General features: G+C 41.8%; 1 pseudogene; it reads left to right on the forward strand.

The window, feature by feature from the left end:
* The first annotated feature begins 247 nt into the window (after positions 1–247).
* On the forward strand, positions 248–20457 carry LOC117544667 (annotated as a pseudogene).
* The last annotated feature ends 3399 nt before the right edge of the window (positions 20458–23856 follow it).

Genomic DNA, 23856 nt, shown 5'->3' on the forward strand with positions numbered 1-23856 from the left:
TAGAATTGGTGTTGATCAAAAACAGGTTAATTGAGGAATTCCTGGAGGTAATTTATTGCAAAGATATTTACAATTTAAACTAATTTGGGTCACTTTTGATGCATGTTGTTTGTATGTTGTGTAACAAAGGGTTACCATGACAGCTGTGATGTTCACTCTTTTGACAGAGCACCAGTGGACAGTGAAGACTATGGAACAGAACATGTGATGGCTTTGTGTGGAAAGCTGCTGAAGCCAGCCTGTGTCCCTCATCAGTCTCTCCAGGCAGCACCCAGCTATTCTAGACTTTGATATGTGAGTAATAACTAACTTGTCTCTAACATAATATTGAATGTCAGTGTTTCCCCTAGGTTTACTGCTGATATATTCTTTAAATCATCTGGAGCAGAGAGAGGAGCTGTGGATTATTGTTATTGATTAATGCATCAGTGTTTCTTAGGGTCAAAAACACTAAACTCAACTTAAAATGAAAGCGTTTAGTTTATTTAATAAAAGAACTCATGTTCAATGTGAAAAGTGACCGTCGATATGCAATTTGGTGCTATATATATTTAATAAAAAATAATAATAATACAAAAATATATATGGGTTAGGGTTAACCCTATCCAGTGGTTAGTTTTAGGGTAAGCTCCACTGTTTTTTATTTTATGTATTCACTTTAAGAGAAAGGGAATTCAGAAACAAGTCGCACAAGTTTGACTCGAGGTAAAATTAACAAAAGGTAACTGTTGTTACGCCTTCTAAACTTATGAAATAATGAGAAAATATGAACGACTCTTCATAGAGCCACGTCCACACAGCTTTAAAGTTGTAGGAAGCTGAAGCATTACATTCGTGCCAACGGCTAGTTGTCGTTTCTAAGGTATTAGAAAGTTGGTGTTCTGGAAGGTTTAGCATAGGATCAATGCCCTTGGGATGCTCTCAATAACTGTTTTACAATTTTGTGTGTGTGTTTTGTGTAACCCTGCTTCAAAGGTCCATCATACAAGATGTAGGGGATCTATTGGCAGCTGCTGATAATAACATCCATCATTATGGTTTACTAATAGTTATCACTTCACTTCCTCCTCCAGCACTTGGACACAGCAGGAACCTACACCAGGATCCTGTTTGTGGTCTTCAGCTCCGCCTTCAACATCATCACGGCTCTGCTGCAGGACAAGTTCAGACCCCTGTTACTGACTAAACACTTGATCACAATATGTACGTACACACACACACACACACACACACACACACACACACACACACACACACACACACACACACACACACACACACACACACACACACACACACACACACACACACACACACACACACACACACACACACACACACACACACACACACACACACACACACACGTTAGTTTACATATTAAAAGTTGTTTCATTTAAGGTCTGTACTGTAATTCTTCAAAAAATGAATCATTAAATGTTGTGTTTAGATTGTACTTCGATAGGTTTAACATTACATACTGTCTTTAAACATTACATTTAAACAAACACTGCAAGCTAAAGTTTGATATGATTTAATCTGTTTTAGCTATTTACAGCACTTGCTTCCAAAATAAAACTTATTTTACAACCTTGAGAAAGTGTTAACACTTTATTGAAGGCGTTTGGTCTTCTGTGAAATAACAGGGTTTCTCTGCTGAGTTTTTGAAGGTGTTTGACCGTAATAATTGAAAGAAAACCTGTAAAATAACAGTGTTTCACCGCTGAACTTTAAGTTCTGTCACTTTATTGAAGGTGTTTGACCGTAATAATTGAGGGAAAACCTGTAAAATAACAGTTTTTACATGCTTAACTCTAAATTATGTCCGTAATAAATAAGGGAAGAAACCTGTAAAATAACAGTGTTTCTCTGTAAAGGAAATTAATTATATTTACTGTGAATTTACGTTTTTTCCCATTATTGTAATTAGGGTATTTCACTGTAATTTGACGGTAAGTTTTTTTGCAGTGTGGGTTTAGACGCCAGATCCTTTGTGGTGGTACATGGTTTGGAAAACAAAGTTTCATGGTCACTGGGCTGTGGTCAGAAATAACAATGCTCTCATAGTCACTGGACTAAATCACAGAGAGTAACTTTTTGTCTAAAATGAACTAATCTATTCTGGAGAATGACTGCTGAGCTGCTGAAAAAAATGAAAATTGTTTAGATGTTGGGTTCTTAAATCGCCATGGGTCCACCATCCTGTATTTTTCAACAAAGGAGTTCACCACTCAAGTTTGACAGTGGTCTAGAGGAGATAGTGGAGCGGTCCAGAGTGTGATTGAGGGCACAGTTAAAGCTGCCACCTGCTGCTTCCAAGCCACACACTCCATCGCTAAATGACCAGGGTCAAGACAAGAGAAACACAATCTCTTAGTGTCGGGACCTGGGAGAGAAACAGAATGAGCACGTGTAACACGTCTGTTACGAGCCCTACAGTGAGGATAATTGCCCTGAGGATACACTTTACCCCCGGCTATATCATTACCCATTATGACATCCACACCGTCGACAGGAAATTTGGGGAGCACAGCAACTGGAAAGAAACCAGTAGCCAGTTCAGACTGGACATGGACATTGTGAAGATGTGCGGGCACAGGACCCATTTCAATACCTCTCACCACCATATTCGCATCACAGGCAGACTCAGCACTCAGGGGCAGGGCACCGGCAAGGATGAATGATGAATGTCTCGCAACACCGTGACCTGCCGCTGGTCCTCCACCCTTCCTGACAGAGAGACAAAGGCAGTAGAGATGAACGGTTTCAAACACTCATCAGGCCCTTTGTTAACAGTGGCCCGTCCACTAGGACACACTGCTGTAACCAAACCCACCCCTTCTGGGCGCTTGCCATCCGCTGTCTGCTTTCTCTTCCAAGCTGCACAGTCTGCTATCATATGACCTGGGTCAAGGCAAAAATAACAAGCTCTGTTTATCCTGGGACCTAACAATGGAACACTGGCACAGGGAACGTAATTGTCAGGAGCTCTACGATAAGTGTCCCGCTGAGGAGGATCACGCTGAAAAAAAACCGCTCTTGTGTATCAGCGCAAACTCGTCTGCCAGAGTGGCAGCCTGCTGAAGGGTAGTCACTTTCTGCTCAGTCAAATAGACTACCGTACGCTCCGGTACACAGTTTTTAAACTCCTCTAACATCATCAGCTCACACACTGAACTCAACTCAAGCTCAACATCTAACTTAGACCCCGTAGGTGAGGATCCTGCCGAGAACGAGCCAAACTGAGGTGTGGTGAAAAGTTTTGCCTGTTCCGTAGCACTCTGAACACCAGGAGTAACACCAATGCGGCCTCCACCATGAGATACTGCTGCTACAGCCCCGGCCACCGTGCCAGGAGATTCCACTAAAGTAGGCCGACTCAAAACCCCCTGTTCAACTAGTCCAGTTAGCAAAGTAGCCTTGAGTTCACTTTTAACAAGAGCAGAGGAGACAGAAACGTGATAATGGTCAGCAACTAACCGCAAATCAACCTTCCTACAGCAGTCTAGCTGACCCACAGTAGGACTGGCCACAAACTGCTCCAAAACAAAAGCCATCCTTAGCAACGGCTACTTACAAATATATATATATTTTTTATTATTATTATTATTATTATTTATTTTTTACAAACTTCCCCAGATCCTGCCTACCAAACTTACCTAACTATCTTCTGGGGCGTGCCGGGCTCGAGGCGACTTTAAAGGCAAACATCAGCGGCCGTAACCCTGAATCGCCTGCCCCCAACAGGGAACAAATCCCCACCCAGGATTACCCCGAAAATAAAAAAGGCAAAATAAAAAATGAGTGCCTGAAGGACTGATTCAGCCCAGCTAGACACTCCCCTGTCTAAACTGAGGAAGTCAATGCTACCAAACACACTAAACCACAAACAAATACTCACTATTTTTCTGAAAGATTGGACGAGCCCCCATGTTACGTTCCCTTCTAAATCTAGGGGGTACAAAGGGAAGTAACAACACACAAGAATGACCAAGCACGACAAAAAGGAGAGAAAACCGATCTCTGAATAACGAACAAGTCGTTTAATGAACACGACAGGAACACGGGCTCACCAGCCAACTTGCACAGAATAACACAGCATCAATATATCACGGAGCTCCCCTCCTATCAATCGGCAAGACACAGGTCTGCACACATGCAGCCAGAGGAGGAAAAAAGGAGACCCCACTGCAGTCTTCCTCCGGTCCTATATGGAGGCCCTGATTTGGAATTAGGAGCACCTGGGGAGAGGCTGCACCTGGGGACAATCAGGCTGCACCTGGGGAGTCAGAGGGAGAGAGAGAAAAACACACACACGACCACACAAACACTACGGCACGTAACATGTACAATTGACCTTGCACTATGATATAGCGGCCATTTGTATCTGCAATTACTTTAGATATCACAAACTGCACATGCCTATGTATCAGGATCGCTGCCCCCCTATATTTGGTGTTGAATTTGGAGTGGAAAATGTGAGAGAAACCACCCCGCTTAAGTCTAGAGTGATCAGAAGTACGTAAATGAGTTTCCTGGAGATAAAGTCTGCCTTTAGCTTCTGGAGGTGGGAAAACACCTTGCTGCGCTTTAATACTCTGATCCTGTCTCCGTGTAATGTTGTCGGATCTGTGGCCGTGGCTGCCTTGCGGAGGGTCGCTTCCTTCTCCCGCCGTAATAGTGAAATCTCACCACAAAGGCGCGGGGTGGCTGGTCCTCCTGGGGCCGTTCCCGTAGGGTGCGATGGCATCTGTCTAGTAATGGCTCTTTTTCTAAGCCTAGCGTTTCCTGGAGTAGTTTAGCTACAAAGTCAGTTGGGTTCTTCCCTGCCTCGCGTTTTTCTTGTATCCCGGTGATGCGGAGGTTGCACCTCCTAGACCGCGCCTCCAGGTCCTCACTCCTGTCAGAGAAGATTTTCATGTCCTTTTTTAGCTGCTGCACGTCTCGTTCGAGAGTGGTAATGAGGTCCGAGTGATCATTAGCGGCAGTATTCAGGCTCTCGACCCAGTCCTCCAAAGACTTGGTGCGGCTGCTGACGCGGTCAACGGCCGATCTCAGCTCGTCCCTCAGTTGGCTTATTTCACGTCGTAGTTCTTTAGACTGTGTTAGAGATTTGGAGGGATTACTGGTCCGCTTTTCAAATCTCCGCGCGTTCCTATGAAGCTGTTTATAATACAGGAAGGAATCCATATCTACAAAGTAACAGTTAATCTACTTTAATGGCAATATGACAATGCAATACAATCATTACAATACAACATGATATATTACAGTTATATTGTAATGCTTAAGGAGTAATACCGGCTTACTCCTGCCCTGGTTCGCATACTGCAGAGCTACTTTCACCCGAGGGCAGCATGTGAAGAAGAGGCCGAACGCCAGGGATCCACCGGATATATACCAGAGTAAGAAGGAGGGGTTTGGTGTTAGGTCAGCTGGTCATCTTTTCAGGTCATCTCATTGGGAGACGCAACGCAGCAGGAAACGCAGCAGGAAACCAAACAGGCTCACTTTCCAACAAAAGGTCTCAAGGCCTGCATACATACACCTCCCCCACAGAGCAATAAAACCCTGTTTACTCCAACCAGCCCAGAATGTTTATAGCCATTTGTAGTCCTTACATTTATGAAAGGATAAAACAGAGAAATCAATATAAAACACAAACACAGGTATTGTTTGAACAGTATTCACTTAACTGCTACTGTTGATAACCACCAGAGAAACCCAAGGGACCTCCCTTAATATCACAACCACTGTAGCTTGTTCTAAGTTGAATGCAAATCAGGACATGCTCTCACCTTCTCCCATCTTCCTTTGTCCTCAAAAACACATGTCAACAGGCCCAAATCCAGCTCACAGTTTTACCCAAATTATTCCCATTTTAAGCTTATCCATAGTTTGCTAACATGAATAAATACAAATATAACTCTACAAATCCCCCTTTTTATCTCCTTCTCCAGAGATAAACTTAGAAAAGGCATTTTGAAATATACCCACTGTCATTCTTTTCTACTGTGTCCGTAAATCCATCCGAAGCTGGTATTTAGAGTACTTGAAACCTTCATGGAGACCGAACACCACTTTCCATGGCAGTGAAGGAACCATGAGGGGGTAGCTGAGTGCTAGAATCATCAGCCCCCCCCCCCCGGAGGAATAGCCCACAAGGACAGCTAATAGGGAGGGGGAGATGCAGCTTGCCCTTCACGGGTGGAACTGATCAGAGCGAAGTAGACTCCTCTGCTGCCTCGACAAGTTCCCTGTGCCGTCTTGGCTTGCCGTGTCTTTGTCTCCCCAAATCCGCTGACAGCAGCTTCTGGGCTGCCTGCTAGAGAGATGTCTTCCTCCTCCTCGTCCTCCGGCCCGCTGATGGCGGCTTCCGGGTCGATGCTGTAGAGATGTCTCCAGGGTCCTGCTCCTCCAGTCTGCTGCTTCCGAGTAGTCCACGTCTGCCAGGGCCACGTCCGTCCTGATGTCGTCCCCTGGTCCTAGTAGGTGGTTCCCCCGCCGCACACTGGCTCCCGTGGTACGAGCTGTCCCCCTTTTCTCCCAGGCAGACGGCATAAGAGGTCCGCTGGGTCACTCGGTCGGGGTCGGAGAGCCTGGGGTTGAGCCACTTTGTCCTGATGACTTTCAGCCAGACGAACTCTGCTGTCGGCCTCGTGCTTCTCGGGTCCCCCTTTTGGCGCCAGCGACCTGTGTGGAGAAATCTGATACAACTCCCTCAAGCCTACGCTCAGCTGTTTTGACCCACTTGGAGCCTGTTGGTGGGGTGTCTTGAAACAACAGCCGTCTGTGAACAGGTTTTCCAAATTAATTGTAGACCTCCTATCTGCCAGTGCAGCTTCAGAATCTTAATACTTGGACTGTGCCAACTAAATAAGAACCTCAACATCTTTAGGTAAACTAAATAACATATTTCAATAGCTCTGAATTTCTGACAAGCATCCGTGTTTATTTTTAAATGAAATCCTATTTAAAATCCAAATATAATATGAACTGCTAATGTTTCTGGTAAAGAAACACACTAATGTTATGGATTCAAAAACAACCAAAATCACGATGCTAACAAAGTGAATGATTTCCTGGTGATACTGCTTCTACCTGTCAGTGCTTAGATATTATCACGCTGAAAAAATGAATACAGAATTCCAACAAACTGTCATCAAATGTCTTTCTATTATAAATTTAGATGAAATGTATATCCTCATAATGACCTAAATAATAAAGTATATGGCTTTTACTTCTTTACCAGGCTAGTTACATGATGTTGTCTAAATTAAATTCTGTCTCAATACACTACTATGTTTTAGCTTTAACTGTAATATGTTCTTTCTACATTTCAAACCTCAGTTACTCTAATGTCTGTTAAAATATTACAAAATTGTTTCATTATCACAGGTCAACTTCTTCGGTTTCACAGTAGCCCCTTGGCCACTGCTTCTTTGTTACCTGCTATAATTCAAATCAATATTTAGAAACATCTCAACCTTCATCAAACAGTATCTTATCCCCAGATATGGAGCAGGTTAATTACATTCAATGCTCAGTTTGAACATCTGGGTTGGGGCGGAAGGTTTCCGTCAATCCTTAAAAGAAAAATTTAAATTGTGCATTTTACAGCCATGTTAACATTTATACATTATACTCACTCCCCCCTTTTACACATGAAATCATGTGTAACAAAAGCCTGTAATGGGAGGGGAACAAAAACTGTCAGGTAATTGGTTAGGAACATAACGAACATTATTTTCAATTTGACATCATTATCATTATTTCCACAGTAAACACTTCAGTGAAAAGAAGTGTTCCTCTCCGTCCTTCAGGCCTAAAAGAAACAGAATCTTCAGATTTTAGTTTCACATTTGCAAACCGCCAACTCATGTGAGAGGAAAATATCACATGTGCGGTTTCCCCTTTTTGTGGAATTTTTAGGAAACCTCTCGTTTCCCTTGGAGCTCCAAAATAATATGTTAGTCCAAAAACATGCTTGGTTAGTTATTGTTTTAGAATCATGCAGTTACACTGATCACATGCCGGCATTCATTCACACTCACACTGTCTGGTTGTCATGTCAAGTTTGGTCAGGTCCACCCCAGAGTCAGTCATCCACAGTGCCTTGTCAAGTGACACTGTCGGTCAGGGTCAAAGGTCAGTTGGTCTCCGTCTTTTTTGGCCATGTGTCGTGCTCTGCAGAGACTTTGACATTTCAGCATAGGCCAGTATCCTTTGTCTACAAAAATATGTCACGATTTCAACTATAATTTTCAAGATGATTCTCACTTGTCATTGGGACTTCCGCCTCCCACTTTTCCTGAAACTTGGTACAAAACTCACTTCCTTCGAGTACCACTACTACAGCAATCCATTTACACCTAATAAGTATTAAAATGTCTAATGATCTATTTCAGAAACTTGTGTACATAACTATTATCTTGAGTCAAAACATTACTAGGATCTGTGTCGCTCTGCATTTCATAGCTCATTATAATTCTGGTCTACTTAAAAAACAATGTTAAAGTCTTTTAGCAGTGTGTGGAACCCTGGGTGTCCGAACATGCAACAATTACTCCCTCCTTTATCAAGGATTCAAAACCGAAGTCTGGTAATAACTATGCCACAATGGTGAAATCAACACTCTAGATTGGAATTTAATATGTGGCTTGGCACTAGCCATTAATACAAACAAAGATTTGTCCTATAGAGTGGTTCCTAAAACTATCCTTTTAATGGTGATCAATATTGTAACCAATGAGATCACTACTTTATTCACACGTGAATAAAAATGTCTTAAAGAATGAATTGTTAACATGATGAAAATATTGAAGAATATGGTTCTACTCTGTCAGTGTGTTTTAGGATGATTATCATTTTACTTTAATAGTTTCCTCTTTACTGCTATTTTTAATTTACCAAATGATTAATAAATCTTTCTGTCTCTACGTATTTATGAAGTTAATTCAAGTTATTTAAATGTGCGTTTCGTGAATAAGTGTGTTTATGTGTAACTCACTCATTCCCGTTCTCCTTTCCTCCTCCCCTGGTTTTCTCAAGCCGTGACCCCGGCCTCCTCACTTCTAATCGACCATGCCAACTCCTCTGATTCTGTCTTCTCTTCAGTCCATCAGCTGTTGAATCCATCCGCTGTAACTTTTGTAGGCCACCATTGGCCCAGTCACATCTGCAGCCCCATCATGCCACTGTTGTTGCACTCCTCCTTTACAGTCTCTCTGCTGTTTTTATGGAGGGCGGATTCTGCTCTCATGTCTATTGTGCCAAATCTCGCGGCGCAGTTTGGAACTTCATGTCCTGTTTGAGGGACCGATGAGAGTTTGCCTCTTTGTCAGCATGCTGGTTTGGTTCTGGATGCCACAGGTGGAGATAGTTCTGGCTGCAGTCTTGATGTAGTCTTGTTGTTGTTGTTGTTGGTTCAGCTCTGGTTCTCTGTCTGTACGATGGAGAAGGAGGAGTCTCCTGTTGGGTTAGGTATTTTTGTCTGCTTGGAGGGTCGGGATCAAAGCCTTTCTAACTCAGAGGGGGAGTCCAGGTCTCGGTACACATTACCTATAAGAAGTCTAGCCCACTGATGTTAAATAAATCCAACCCTTTCCACTCTGTCTCTTTCTAATCATACTATCTGTCTTAGTTGTTAAATGCCATGTAAACAACATAATTAATGTCTACTTATGATATTACAAAAACTCACTCCAAAAATTGTTTCATCCATTGTTACATATTTACCCAACACAACTCTGAAATACTTACATGTTTCCAGCATCACATATTCCACACACTATGAAAGAACATCTCCATATGTTCTCTCATTTTAAATCCCACTGTTACTTCGAACAATAGTAAACCTGCAGAGCACACCAATCGGATCACAGTAATGAAATTTGAATCAAGTGTAGGCCTATGTCTTCTTTCTGAACATTTATTTATATTGTCTAAATTTGCAAACAGTTCGAGTGTAAAATGTGTTTTGCACAATGTATTTACACTCTACAGATTCTTGAGTTTACTCATCTCCTGGTGCTGTCGTTGTAAAAAATGTTCAATCCCTTATTGTTTTGTACCAGTTTACCAAAATCAGTTATAATTAATATACTGGGAACGTGCTTCCCGTCTTCAATACCAATAGCATTGGTCTGTTATTTAAACCCCAGTTTTAAACGGCGACTCGATCTGATTTATCGAGTTTCCAGGTTTTGTCGTGCAGGAATCAAACCTCGCATAACAAACTGCACCATCTCTACGCCACTCAGGAATAATCTACCTGCAGATCCACGCCAAACTGCTCTATTTTACGTCACGCAGGACTTTCGTCTACCTGTCGATCAACGTTTACGTTTTGTATATAACTTTCCTAACATAGTAAAATATGCATTGTATATTCCATTTAAACTATAAAAACACTGTGAAACGCCTACAGACAATCCTAAAGTTTTAGCGTATCCAATTACAGACAGGCGACTTTCATCGTCTGCTTACCTTATTTGCAAAGTTGCAGAGTCCTGCTGATTGTCTGAGATGTTTGAAAGCGTCTGAATTCTTCCCCAGCTTCGTTATCTCTAGACGTCGGGTCACCATTTTGTTAGGGATTTAAAGGGATATCTGATCCGCTTTTCAAATCTCCGCGCGTTCCTATGAAGCTGGTTATAATACAGGAAGGAATCCATATCTACAAAGTAACCTTTAACAATAATCTACTTTAATGGCAATATGACAATGCAATACAATCATTACAATACAACATGATATATTACAGTTATATTGTAATGCTTAAGGAGTAATACCGGCTTACTCCTGCACTCGTTCGCATACTGCAGAGCTACTTTCACCCGAGGGCAGCATGTGAAGAAGAGGCCGAACGCCAGGGATCCACCGGATATATACCAGAGTAAGAAGGAGGGGTTTGGTGTTAGGTCAGCTGGTCATCTTTTCAGGTCATCTCATTGGGAGACGCAACGCAGCAGGAAACGCAGCAGGAAACCAAACAGGCTCACTTTCCAACAAAAGGTCTCAAGGCCTGCATACCTACACCTCCCCCACAGAGCAATAAAACCCTGTTTACTCCAACCAGCCCAGAATGTTTATAGCCATTTGTAGTCCTTACATTTATGAAAGGATAAAACAGAGAAATCAATATAAAACACAAACACAGGTATTGTTTGAACAGTATTCACTTAACTGCTACTGTTGATAACCACCAGAGAAACCCAAGGGACCTCCCTTAATATCACAACCACTGTAGCTTGTTCTAAGTTGAATGCAAATCAGGACATGCTCTCACCTTCTCCCATCTTCCTTTGTCCTCAAAAACACATGTCAACAGGCCCAAATCCAGCTCACAGTTTTACCCAAATTATTCCCATTTTAAGCTTATCCATAGTTTGCTAACATGAATAAATACAAATATAACTCTACAACTGCATCTGGGCGTTGTCATCAATTTTCTTCAGCAGGTCCTCTCTGAGAGATTGAATGGCCCGTAGAATGGCGGTCTCTTCACCTCGTGCTGCGCTAGCGACTAGGGGCCCTGCCCCAGCACCTTTAGACGGGCTAGCACTATTATGGCGCATTTCCACCGCAGGCCTCGCTCGGTTTGGTTAGGCCTTATTAGGCCCGGCTCACTTTAATGCTGCGCTTCCATTACAGTTTAGAAGCTGGGGCAGTAACTATAGTAACGCAGTGTAGGCGGAGCCGTGACATCATCTTCAATGAGCACCCGTGAGCACCCCAGAAAAAACAACATCAGCCGTTAGCTGTCTGACAAAAGTTAAACAAGTACAAACCACTGACTGTCTGTGTCATGGCGAATACAGTCGCTGGTTTATTTATGTCTGTATAGGCCGTTGTGAGTGTGGATGGTCGGAGCGTTAGCTTAGCCGATCTCCATTTAGACAACAAATCAAATCAAGTTTTATTTATATAGCACATTTTTAAACGATTTTTGGTCGAGCCAAAGTGCTGTACATATAATAAAAATACCCTACAGTAAAGACACTTTACAGCAAATACAACAGCACAGTAAAGTAAACAGATATTGTTCTAAACTGTTTTAAAGTAAACATGTATTATTTTAAACTGTATTGAAGTGAACATGTATTATTTGGGACTGTTTTACTGTAATCCTATATATATAACCTCACTTACACTCACTGACCCAGATACCAGCACACACACATATTATTTTCAAGGTTCTTTCTGGAGCCAATATAATCTCAGGCACCAATATATCTGTGTACAATGTTTGATTGTCTGGGAAATAATAGTTTGTGTGAAATATTCCTTGGGAAAGTAAAGGAGTGAATTCAGGTGCAAGATAAAGATTGACTCTGTCCTTGTTTACTTCCGAAGCTCTCACGCTCTGTTCAGTGTTCAGAAGTAAAATACTTTTTCCCAGAACTCTGATTCGCTGTATTGGTCCCGCCCAGAAGTGAAACTGGCCAATGGAGACCTACCAGCTCACGGCCTAGGGCTCGCCCAGAAGTGAAATCGCCAATAACAAATAGCTAGGGAGGAGCAACAGTCATAACTCCTCCCCACTTGTGTGTATAAATATTATGATATTCTCATGCTCGGGCTCTTTTTCTGACTGGCTGTCGTGGTACGTATATCACACGGTGGTAGGAATTGAGCCAGGAGTACTCTGTATTTTGTACTATTGCAGAGTACTCTGTATTGTGTATTGTTGCTTTTGCCATTAAAACAGATTATTGTTTAACCTTTATTCTGGTGCTTTTAGTTCCTTCTTTTATAAATTTGACCAGCTCATCAGTCATCAAGGGACGCGCGGAGCAGAGGTGAACCTTCCACCACCGCCATTGGGTGGTGCTCCAACAACAGTTTGTGCAGAATATCAGTATGAGAAAACGACACCCTCTGTCCTTAGACCCTCACATCGTACAATGAAAAACCCACAGTTTAAAGGGGAAAATGGGAGAAAACCTCAGGGAGAGCAACAGAGGAGGGATCCCTCTCCCAGGACGGACAGACGTGCAATAGATGCCGTGTGTAAATCGAAGAGATAATACATTTTACAGCGTAGGTAGACCAAATGTTTGGAAATGTATGTGTCTATAATAAGAAGATCACGCATTTTAAAAGGGTTTTTCGCCTGCCATCTGTCTGTAGACTTGTCAAAGCATTAATTCATGGTTTTTACTAACCGGTATCAGTATGTTGTTACTTCGGCATCATTTTGAAACGTGTATTACAATTAAATCACGGTCAAATATGTTCATCTTGTTGTAGTTGTAGCCCCCTTGACAGCCATTCTCTCTCTAGTTTAGCAAACTCAGCCCGACTCAGCCCTGTTTGTTGGCCTCGATAGAACCACGATTTATGGCGCGTTTCCACTGCAGCAGGTAGCTCGCTTTAAGCGTGCCGAGCTGTGCGGGGCCCGTTTTTGGTTGCGTTTCCACTTGGCCTCACAATTTTTCTGGCCCCATAAAATCGTGGTTCTAGGGCCAGTAACAACCGGGCTGAGTCGGGCTGAGTATGCTAAACTAGAGAGAGAATCGCTGGCAAGGGGGCTACAACTAATTGTAATACACGTTTCAAAATGATGCCGAAGTAACAACATACTGATACCGGTTAGTAAAAACCATGAATTAATGCTTTGACAAGTCTGCAGACAGACGGCAGGCGAAAAACCCTTTTTAAAATGCGTGTTTTCTAAATGGAGCTTGGCTAAGCTAACGTTATATATGCTCCGACCGTCCACACTCACAACGGCCTATACAGACATAAATAAACCAGCGACTGTATTCGCCATGACACAGGCAGTCTGTGGTTTGTACTTGTTTAACTTTTGTCTAGTTTCTGAACAGATATGAAGAGCTGTGAGCTCTGAGTGCTAAGAGCTAATATAACGGCTGTGTTGTTTTTCTGCCGCGCTCATTGAAGATGACGTCACGGCTCCGCCTACACTGCGTTACTATAGTAACTACCCCAGTTCCTAAACTGTAATGGAAGCGCAGCATTAAAGTGAGCTGGGCCGAGCGAGGCCGAGCGAGGCCTGCAGTGGAAACGCGCCATTAGTCGGGCCAGAAAAAAGGTGAAAAAGTAGCCCCGGGCCAAAACTAGGCCAAGTGGAAGCGCAACCAAAAACGGGCCCCGCACGGCTCGGCACGCTTAAAGCGAGCTCCGCGCTGCAGTGGAAACGCGCCATTTGCTTTCGGATCTGGCGCAGCAGACGCCTTTTTGCGAGAGGAAGACGACATATTTCAAATGAAACTGTTGGGCGGAGGCAAGGAAGAACAGCTTAGATTAAAGTTGCTTGAATATAGTGTAGAGGGGAGTTGTCTAATATAAATATTCTGATTCTGGCGAGGAGCTCGAGAAATGCGACCTCACATGGCTCCGCTCAGACCGGAAGTCTAAGATGTGCATTTTTGCATTTGCAAAGTCACTTACTGTTCAAAATCTCCATGAATAATAAAGCAGCTTTAATGCTGTGGTGAGCCTGACAGCGGGAAGTCAACAAGAACAAGTGGCTTTAAATGGCTGCAATGTTCTGAATGTAATTACCACTTCCTTCTGGTTATTAAGTTTCACTCTAATTGATTTGTACTTTCTCATTTGACGGGGGCTGCTCTGCAAGTGTTGCAGTAGAAATGTGTTTTGCCTGTGTGCACTCGCATAACTATCCGTTAGTCACCTGTGTAAAATAAGTTTCTGTAAATCCACATTATGTGTCCTTTCAGATGGATGAATCCTCCACACATGCCTTCCCCATGGTTTATTGTTACCTTTAATTTCACCTGACTCAAGGCTCAAACCAAGGCCTGATTGTGGGTGGGGTTTTTCACTTCAGGCAGGGGTCAGTCCTTCAGCCCAGCCCGTGTCCACTCAAAATCTCTGGTCTCACAGCAGGAGCACACACACGGCTGCAGACATGATGCATGTTGCTTTTCTCCTCCTGATCGTCTTCACAGGTAGGACTTTGTGCTGCATTAGCATGTTTATGTGTTTAACCTCCAACAAGTCTCAAATATGATTGTTTCCTCATTTGACACCAAAGTGTCAATGATGAACTTTAGTATAACATTTTCCATCAGTCTAGCTCTGGAAGTGGAGCCTGTGCTTATTGTCAAAGCCATTTCATATCATACTGAAGTTTTAATTGTTAATCTTGAAGCAAAAAGGTTCAACTTTGGTCAAACTCAAAGCCATGACTTATTTGGTTTCTTTCTTAACTTTGCTGTTTGAAACAAAATAGTGTACTGTTCTTGATAGGAAGTAAACAATGCTTAATTTAAAGAAGGGAAGGTTCTTAATGAACCAAGAATCTAATTAAGCACTCTTCTTATCGAAGCATACATTTCAAAACTTTACAGTGAATATAAGTGTAATTTAATCTTTAAGATATCTCAACAAGTAACTACAGAATTATCAACAGTTTGTTAAATAAAAGACAAGAGTAGGGAGGTGAAGAGAAATCCATAACTGCACAAAAGTGTACATTTATTATTTGCTGGTCAATTTACACAGTATTATCATATATTTATTACACATTATGTTGTCCATCCATCATTGTTATCATCAGCACCAATAATTGCTACACCCAGACATTTCAAAAACATGAACAAATAACAATCAATAATTATAAATTAAATTAAATATATATATGAAAAAAAGAGCTAACCTATTTATTTTTGATGAAAGATGAAATACCAAACTGCTCTCTGTTGTACTGCAGGTGGGTCCTCCTCTGAGAAAGTGTGCAGTTACCAGGATGTAGTGGACTACCTGAACCTCACCACCAATAGCGGCGTGTATAAACTGACCCGGCCCGTGCTGAACTACAAACACCACACTGTGGTGCAGCTGGACATCATCCTCTGAATCTACGCCATCCTGGCTGTGGTAGGTGTATGATTCACCTGCTAAATATTGCCATGCATAATCTGTCCTGATTTATGTGTGTGTGTTATTCCCAGATTGAGAAGACACAAACTTTTATTCCTTTCGTTTGGGCAACAATGGTGAGTTTTTATTATTTAATCGCAAAATCTCTCTTTCTGATCACCGTTGACCCTCAGCTAACACTGGTTGGTTAGCTGTTGTTTTATTAAAACTGTCTAAATCTAGCTGTATCTTATTTTTCTGGTCATACACCTTTAATTTACTGCAGACGTGGAACAATGAACGCATCAAATGGGACCCCGATCAGTTTTGTGGAATAAATTCGATTTCAGTTCCAAGAGAAATGCTCTGGGCGCCAGACCTGTTCATCTATGAGATGTGAGCCTGCAACACACACAGATTCAAACTGGTGCTTATGAATAGAGAAATAAAAAAGAAAGACATAAGCAGTGACACAAAAACAGACTTTAAGTTTGAGAAAGCAAAGTAAAAAAATTAGCGCAAGGTATTTCGAATGATTGTATTTAATGCAGTGAATGGAAATTCTTGATAGAGAATGGGAGTTTGTTCTTTCTTCACGTGCATTCTGTAATTTATTACTTTGATATTTGCTGATGCTACAGACCCTGTGTGCTCACTATAATGAATGTACACACAGTTCTCTTTATTGTGAAGAGCAATCATAAGCAAGCACATTAACCTGCAAAGGAGCTTTATGCTCTATTCACTCTGCTTATCTGGAACAGTTAACAGTTCTTCAAACATTGACCTGTGTTTGTGTGTCAGGATACAGAAGGATGACTCCCCTCTGAATCCATACCTGTACGTGTTGAACGACGGGACAGTCACCTCTAAAGAGGACCTGAGGGTGGTCAGCACCTGCAGGATGGACGTCCATAAGTTCCCCTTCGACACACAGAAGTGCAACATCTCCATTGGGTCTGCGATACACTGTGGTGAGGAGGGGGAGTGTGTGTGGCTGCCTCGGGTTACTTTGTTTGGCTTGTTCTCTGAAAAGTACTTCTCTCCTCAGTTGATGAGCTCCGTATCCTCCCTTTCTCCAACGCGTCTCGAGCCACCCAGTTTTCCCGAGAGGTGATGAAGTCTCAGGGAGAGTGGGAGTTCCTCGATCTGTCCATCTCCAGCAACAACTTCACCTTCGGCAGTAAACAGTGTGAACAGCTCATATAGACTGTGAGTTTATACAGAATATATATTGTATAAAAAGTTGTCATATCGTAAGCTCTGAGACAAATGTAAGCATATAACCAGACGAGCCGAGACAGTATTTACAGAAGAAAATGTAGAGAAATTGTCATTTGAAATAAACCATGAGTGGTAGGAATATGCTTATATTTAATATGAGCTGTGTGAACAGTGTTAGCAGTATTAACATATGCTTAGATTAATACGATATGAACACATTGAGCGTGGGTGTAATTACAGGTGATGCTAACAGGTATATAAATACACTAGCTGGAGGTATGATGTGAGTACACTAGTCACTAGTGTATGCATTTATTTCTATTTTGTGTTCTTGAATAGGTTAAATGATGTTGTTGTGCGCACAAGTAAATGACATCAAATATTCACAAGTCAGTTTTACGAATTTCTGACCAGGGTCATTATTCACACTGTCGAGTTACATAAAACAAGTTACTGTAAAAATGATGTGAGTATCCAAGTGCCTTGAGAGGCAGCAGCAGATACACATTTTTTAACAGGATGTTTTTTGCCTCATCAGAGGCTCATCAGTATTTCATCAGATTTGGAATTGTCCATTTTGACTCAAGAATGAATTTCTAAATCCAGAGATGTCAAAATGTCCTGTTGATCACCATGACCCTTTTTCCTAGTTCACCATGAAGAGGAGGCCCCTCCTCCACGTCATCAACTTCCTGTTACCCATCCTGTTCTTCCTGAGTCTGGACATCGCCTCCTTCTTCATAGCAGACCATCGAGGAGAGAAGCTGGGCTTCAAAGTGACCGTGCTGCTGGCCATCTCCGTCCTGTTGCTCATCCTGAATGACATCCTTCCCTCCATGTCCAACAAGACTCCTCTCATAGGTACTGACCGACACTTTGAGGGCGTATTGTTCACTGTATTGTGAATTAAACAGCATTACTTGTTGTCTGTTTCATCCTTTCAGCGACCTACTGCATTGTGATTTTTGCTATGATGTTGCTCAGCCTGCTGGAGACGATTTTAGTAACGTATCTCATGGAGAAAGACTCTGCTTCCTACGAGAAGCTCAGGCTGAAGAACAACTTGGAGGAACAACAGGAGAAAGTCAATAACTGTAACACAGGTAAGACCCAGATAACCAAATGATTGAATAATCCACAAACTTAACAGTTTGAAAACAATTCTACTAATGATTTTAGTTTAAATCACATAACACTTTTGATTATATATTTTCACACAAATCACATTCATTTTACTAACACAAAGACATACACTCTCTAGTTTTTGTCAAGGAGTGAACTTCTGAGGCATGAACTCAATTGCACGACTCAAACTCAGACTCGGATAGTGTTTCAAAATAAAGACTTTACTGGGATTTGCACAGTAATGAAAACAAGGAAAACAAAAACACTCTTTCGAGGAAAACTAGAACAGTGATCAATAACATAGATCCGTGAGAAGTCCGTGAGGTAAGCAGTAACGTAGGTCATAGAGAGACAACGAACAGGAGGGAGCTAACACAATATATACACAGGTAAAGGGGACACAGGTGGAAACAATCAGGGCGGGGAAAACAATCAAGGACGCAGGAGACAGAAGGGGGCGGGGAGCGTGGAGGCCTGAAATGAGAGGGATGATTAATTAAGGGAATAAACTTTCACTATAAGTTTCTTGGACATGACAGTACCCCCCCCTTCTAGGGACGGCTCCTGACGGCCCAGGCTCCTCTGAGTTGAGGCGGTCAAATCCTCAATGAGGCTTTTATCTATGATGAAGCGGGAAGGAACCCATGTCCGCTCCTCAAGACCATAACCCGTCAACCAGTAGCTGTCGCCCTCTACCCCTTTTCCGACTAGCCAATAGTGTCTTGACTGTGTAAACCGGACCTCCATCGATCATCCGGGGGGGGCGGGGGGGTTTGGCGGTGGGAACCATAGCGCTCTCCTTCAATGGTTTTAGTTTCCCTACATGGAAGGTGGGATGTACCTTCATGGACCTGGGAAGCCGTAGTCTCACTGAAACCGGGTTGATGACCTTGGTGATGGGAAAAGGACCCACAAACCGGGGAGCCAATTTACGGGAGAGTACGTGGAGGTGAAGGTCTCGTGTAGAAAGCCAGACTTTTTGGCCTGGCTGGTATACAGGGGCTGGTCGGCGTTTTCGGTCTGCTGCTCTTTTAACCAGTTGTGAATTCCTGCAGAGGATCTTCCTAGCCGCAGCCCACACGCGCCGACAACGCCTGACCAGTGCGTGGGCAGACGGGACCGTGACCTCTCTCTCCGTGGCTGGGAACAGTGGCGGCTGGTAGCCATAAACACAGTGAAAGGGGACACAGGTGGAAACAATCAGGGCGGGGAAAACAATCAAGGACGCAGGAGACAGAAGGGGGCGGGGAGCGTGGAGGCCTGAAATGAGAGGGAGAATTAATTAAGGGAATAAACTTTCACTATAAGTTTCTTGGACATGACAGTTTTTTCATCATAATAATTGTACTTTCTTTTTAGAGGAGAAAAGAGAAAACTGTTGTCCATGCATCTGCAAAGTGTCTGACAGTGAGAAACAACATGAGCTGCTGACGGTGGCTGAAGTGGTAAAGAACTATAGTTAATCAAATTAAGCAATATTAAGTAATCATGATCAAGACAGGTCGACATAATCATGTAGTTTCTCTTGCATTTATGCAGGATCTTATGTCATTTAATACTAAAACTTGTGACCTAAAGATCCACTGATGACAGGAAAATGTCCGATCTGTGGGAGCAATTAGGAAACTGAAAATGTTTATGAAATAGGCCATTTATGGGTTTTTTATGTATCTATTCCAATTATGTTTCCCACACGATCATTCGAATCTTTTGATCACATTTTGTGAGGTCATCTTCTTCTGCAATGGTTCGATGGCACCCAACTGGAGAATCAACACCATTGTTAAACTTTATACCAATAAACCAACTCTTAATATTCCCAATATTGGCCGGACAATAGTGGATGGAGAAATGCATTCATTCCCATTTTCTCTAGCCAGTTTTCTTAAAATTCTCATGAAAACATATGTTTTACATTACACTATTAAACCTGTGTTTATCCTGTGTGATAACATGCACTTTGTCCACCCTGCTTGTAGTACATTACCATGAAACCACTCTAACATGACTCTGGGACTCCTGGTGCAGGTTAACAACAGCATTCAGTGGCGAGAGCCTCACGTGTTGCTGCTGATCCTGGAGGAGCTGAAGGAGCTGCAGCACACTCTGAATCTACACCTGAACTGCAGACACCAAGTAGGGAAGTGCGGCCAATGGGCGGCAAGAATCAACAGAGCTTTCTTCATTTTCTATCTCACTGCTGTGTCACTGTTTCTATCCCTCATCTTCATCGAGTGGAACAGACAAGAAAAATAATACTTTGTAATACCATAGGTTTCTGTGTTTTACCCTTATTTCCACAATTGTCGTGCTCTTATAAAGTCACACATTCTGTATTTATAGTATCACTTTGTGAAATCTATTTTATGTAGTTGAAATTAGATGACTTTTCCCAGTTTGAAAGTAAAGTTACATGATTCCGTAAATGTGTCTTGCAAAGAATTATACTGTTGTTAAAAGCTTAATACATTTTTACCAGTTGCCCAGTTTAAGGCATGGACTTTGAATAGGGCTGTAAACTAAAGAAAGCGTGAAAGTAAAATCTACATTTTTGAATTTCGATTCGAACCATGGCTGCTTTAAAACTTCTGGAATCATAAGCTGTGTCTCAATTTGGATACATGTATAACTTGCTTCATTCACTGGTAATAATTAATAATTCCTTACATTTATTATAGCGCTTTATCAATGACTCAAAGCGCTTTACATATACACACATTACACATATATGATACATGCAATGGTCAGATACTGTGGACAATACCCACAGGAGCAAGTTCAGGTGAAGTGTCTTGCCCAAGGACACACAGTAGCGCATTATAAATGCACCATCATAATGCATTTTGCCATACTTGTGTACTCAAAGCAGCAAATGTCAGTACATACAGTAAATGTGCAAATTGAGACTCAGCATTCGACAATGAATATCAATTTGTAAGCTTCAATGGATGTTTATTAGGACCTGTAAATGTCTTAAAATGGAAAGAATAAAGTAATTGAATGTAAATCCACAGATGTATTTACCGTTCTTTAATTGGCTGCTGCGCCCTAATTAGTTTCCCCTGTTCCTCTTTAGCCCTGCTGTCACCAGACCTCTGCCCACCTGTCCCCACCCCCACGTCACTCACTACCTAACTGTATTAATGAAAGTGCAGCTGTGTCCGGTGATGCACCTCGATGTAGTCACCATAGTCACAAGGGCAACCGATGTAAGAGACTTTACTGCCTCCAATTCCATCCATCACGGACATCATTTCTTTTTTTTATCTCTGTAATATTTCAAAGGATCTCTTTATGCAGAGCAATGGATCTTACCCCCATGTCCTGTTTGTCTACTTTTACCTCACAGCCCATCTGTCACTCCGACACTTTAAACTAATCATGGCCGTCCCACCAGCCTGATATCCTTTATGTTATAAATGCAATCAGAAAGGAGGGTGTTAAATAATAAGAGCCGACAAAATCATGTGCCCACTCATCCTATCTGCCTATCTGAAGTCCCCTCAGGACATTGTTTCAGCACATCGAATCACAGTGGATATTTTTTTCGTCATGCTCGCAGGCAATGTTGGCACATCAATCACTTTAGTCCAGACTGAAATATCTCAACTGTAGACCTTTTCACAGCAGACAATTTGACTTTTCAAAGCAGCACAACATATTATAGATAATGACATAAGTAATGTCTCACTTTTGTTACCACTTGTTTTGTTTCAGCCTCTATAACTATAATGGGCAGACACTATGAAAACTGGTGTTAGCAGCAGCTTTACAGCAGTCAAGAAACACTTGTTTTTAAAGTGAAACTGCTTCATTATTTGTTTTCAACTGTTTTCATTTGTTTGTTTGTTTTGGAGAGGAAGATACCTTTGCCTTCAATTCTGCCCCAGGTAAGAAATAGTCTAACCGGCAGAAGCAGACTGTTGGTGAGTAAAACAATACGCATGGTCTTACATTAGTTCATGGTGCCACCAAACGTTGTCTTTTGTTTTTGTATGGATTGAGAAATCCCTTTTGCTATGAAAATAACATATTTTGTATTTAACCATAGTGTGGTCACATCATAATAACATAATCTAGAGGGAATGTGCAAACCAATTATTGTTTTTGATTCATTTTAGGACCTCACAGAACTCCCAGTGTGGCCGTCGACTATTATTATTATTCACCATTAAGGTTCTTAGGTTTACATGATTAATAGAAAAAGAGTATGATGAGCATAAAAGGTCCACAATATATAACAGAATAATTGAAAGAGAACTTCGTATCCAATTATTTAATCTCTAATTATGCCCTAATCATTAATCAGACACTTCCTAAAAAACATTTGTTATGAACCGAGATACAGGACGCAGGACCCAAAAGCAGGACTCGGAGACAGTTGTCCAAAAATAGAATGTTCTTTAATCACAAAAACTAAATCGTACTTTCAAAAAATAGAAAGTAGTTAAACAGCCAAAACTAACTTGTACAGCAACACAAAAACTCACTTGGCAAAAGGTCTAAATCTCAAGGTAGGTATCAGGAGTCAAAAGGTCTAGGTGCTCACGACATGAAACATAACGAACTGACAAAGGAACAAAGAAACACCAGGACTATATATAGGTGAGGGGGATGGGCACAGGTGAAAACAATCAGGGCAGGGCCAAGCAATCTCACCACAAAGGCAGGAAATGTGGGATCTGGAATGACAGGAAAGATTATTTTCAAAATAAAAACGAAGTGACAAGATCAAAACACAAAACTATAGTAAAAACATAACTAAACCTAACATATCTGTCGAGTCACAACAACATTCCTTTATGTGACATCATCAATCTGATCATGCTTCATGATCCTTTCTTGAATGATTACCCAGGAAATAAAAAAAATATTGTATCCATCAAGTCATTTAATAGTTCTAATGTGTCCCTGACTTCTTTCACCAGATTTCCCCCCAACAGCGTCCTCTGGCTGAGTATGTGTGCCGCCACAAGAGGGTGAGCTCATCCTTTTTTTATGCTTTGGATTCTCAATATCGCCTTAAAGGTCACCTATTATGCAAAATCCACTTTTTCATGTCTTATATTCATGTCTCTGTGGAAAGAGATTCTGAAAGTTTCAGGAAAAAAGATTCTCTCACTTTTTGTCCTGATGCATTTCTATAAAAACCTGTCTGAAAATGAGCTGATCAGATTTTGGCCACTTTATGACGTAATAACGTTTTTTTGGCTTGTGTAACCATTAGCCAATCACCAACAGAGGTAACCCCCCCCCCTATCACCTGAATCTCCTCCTAGAGCACCATTGTGTTCTTTTTAACCAAATCTCTCTCAGAGGGGCGTGGGGAGGGGCTCCTTATTTTCACCTAAAGTAATAGACAGAGAATCAGCACTTTGGAAACAGGACTGAAACAGGGGATTATGGGATGCTGCAATGCACGATTTGTTTGGTATTTGGAGTCAAACACTTCAGAGATGTGTTTTGTATATATCTGACAGTATAATAGGGGAACTTTAAAGGTTCTGTTTCTTCAAATGTGATGATTACAAATCTGATAATCAAGCAGTGATTTCACTTTGAAGGTAGCTCCAGAACTTTACTCGTATTTGAAGATCACAAAATAAAAACCAACATGTATTTTTATGAAATGTGTTATCTTGAATTAAGTGTATT

The sequence above is a fragment of the Gymnodraco acuticeps genome, unplaced genomic scaffold, assembly GCF_902827175.1.
Source record: "Gymnodraco acuticeps unplaced genomic scaffold, fGymAcu1.1, whole genome shotgun sequence".
Classification (NCBI taxonomy): Eukaryota; Metazoa; Chordata; class Actinopteri; order Perciformes; family Bathydraconidae; genus Gymnodraco; species Gymnodraco acuticeps.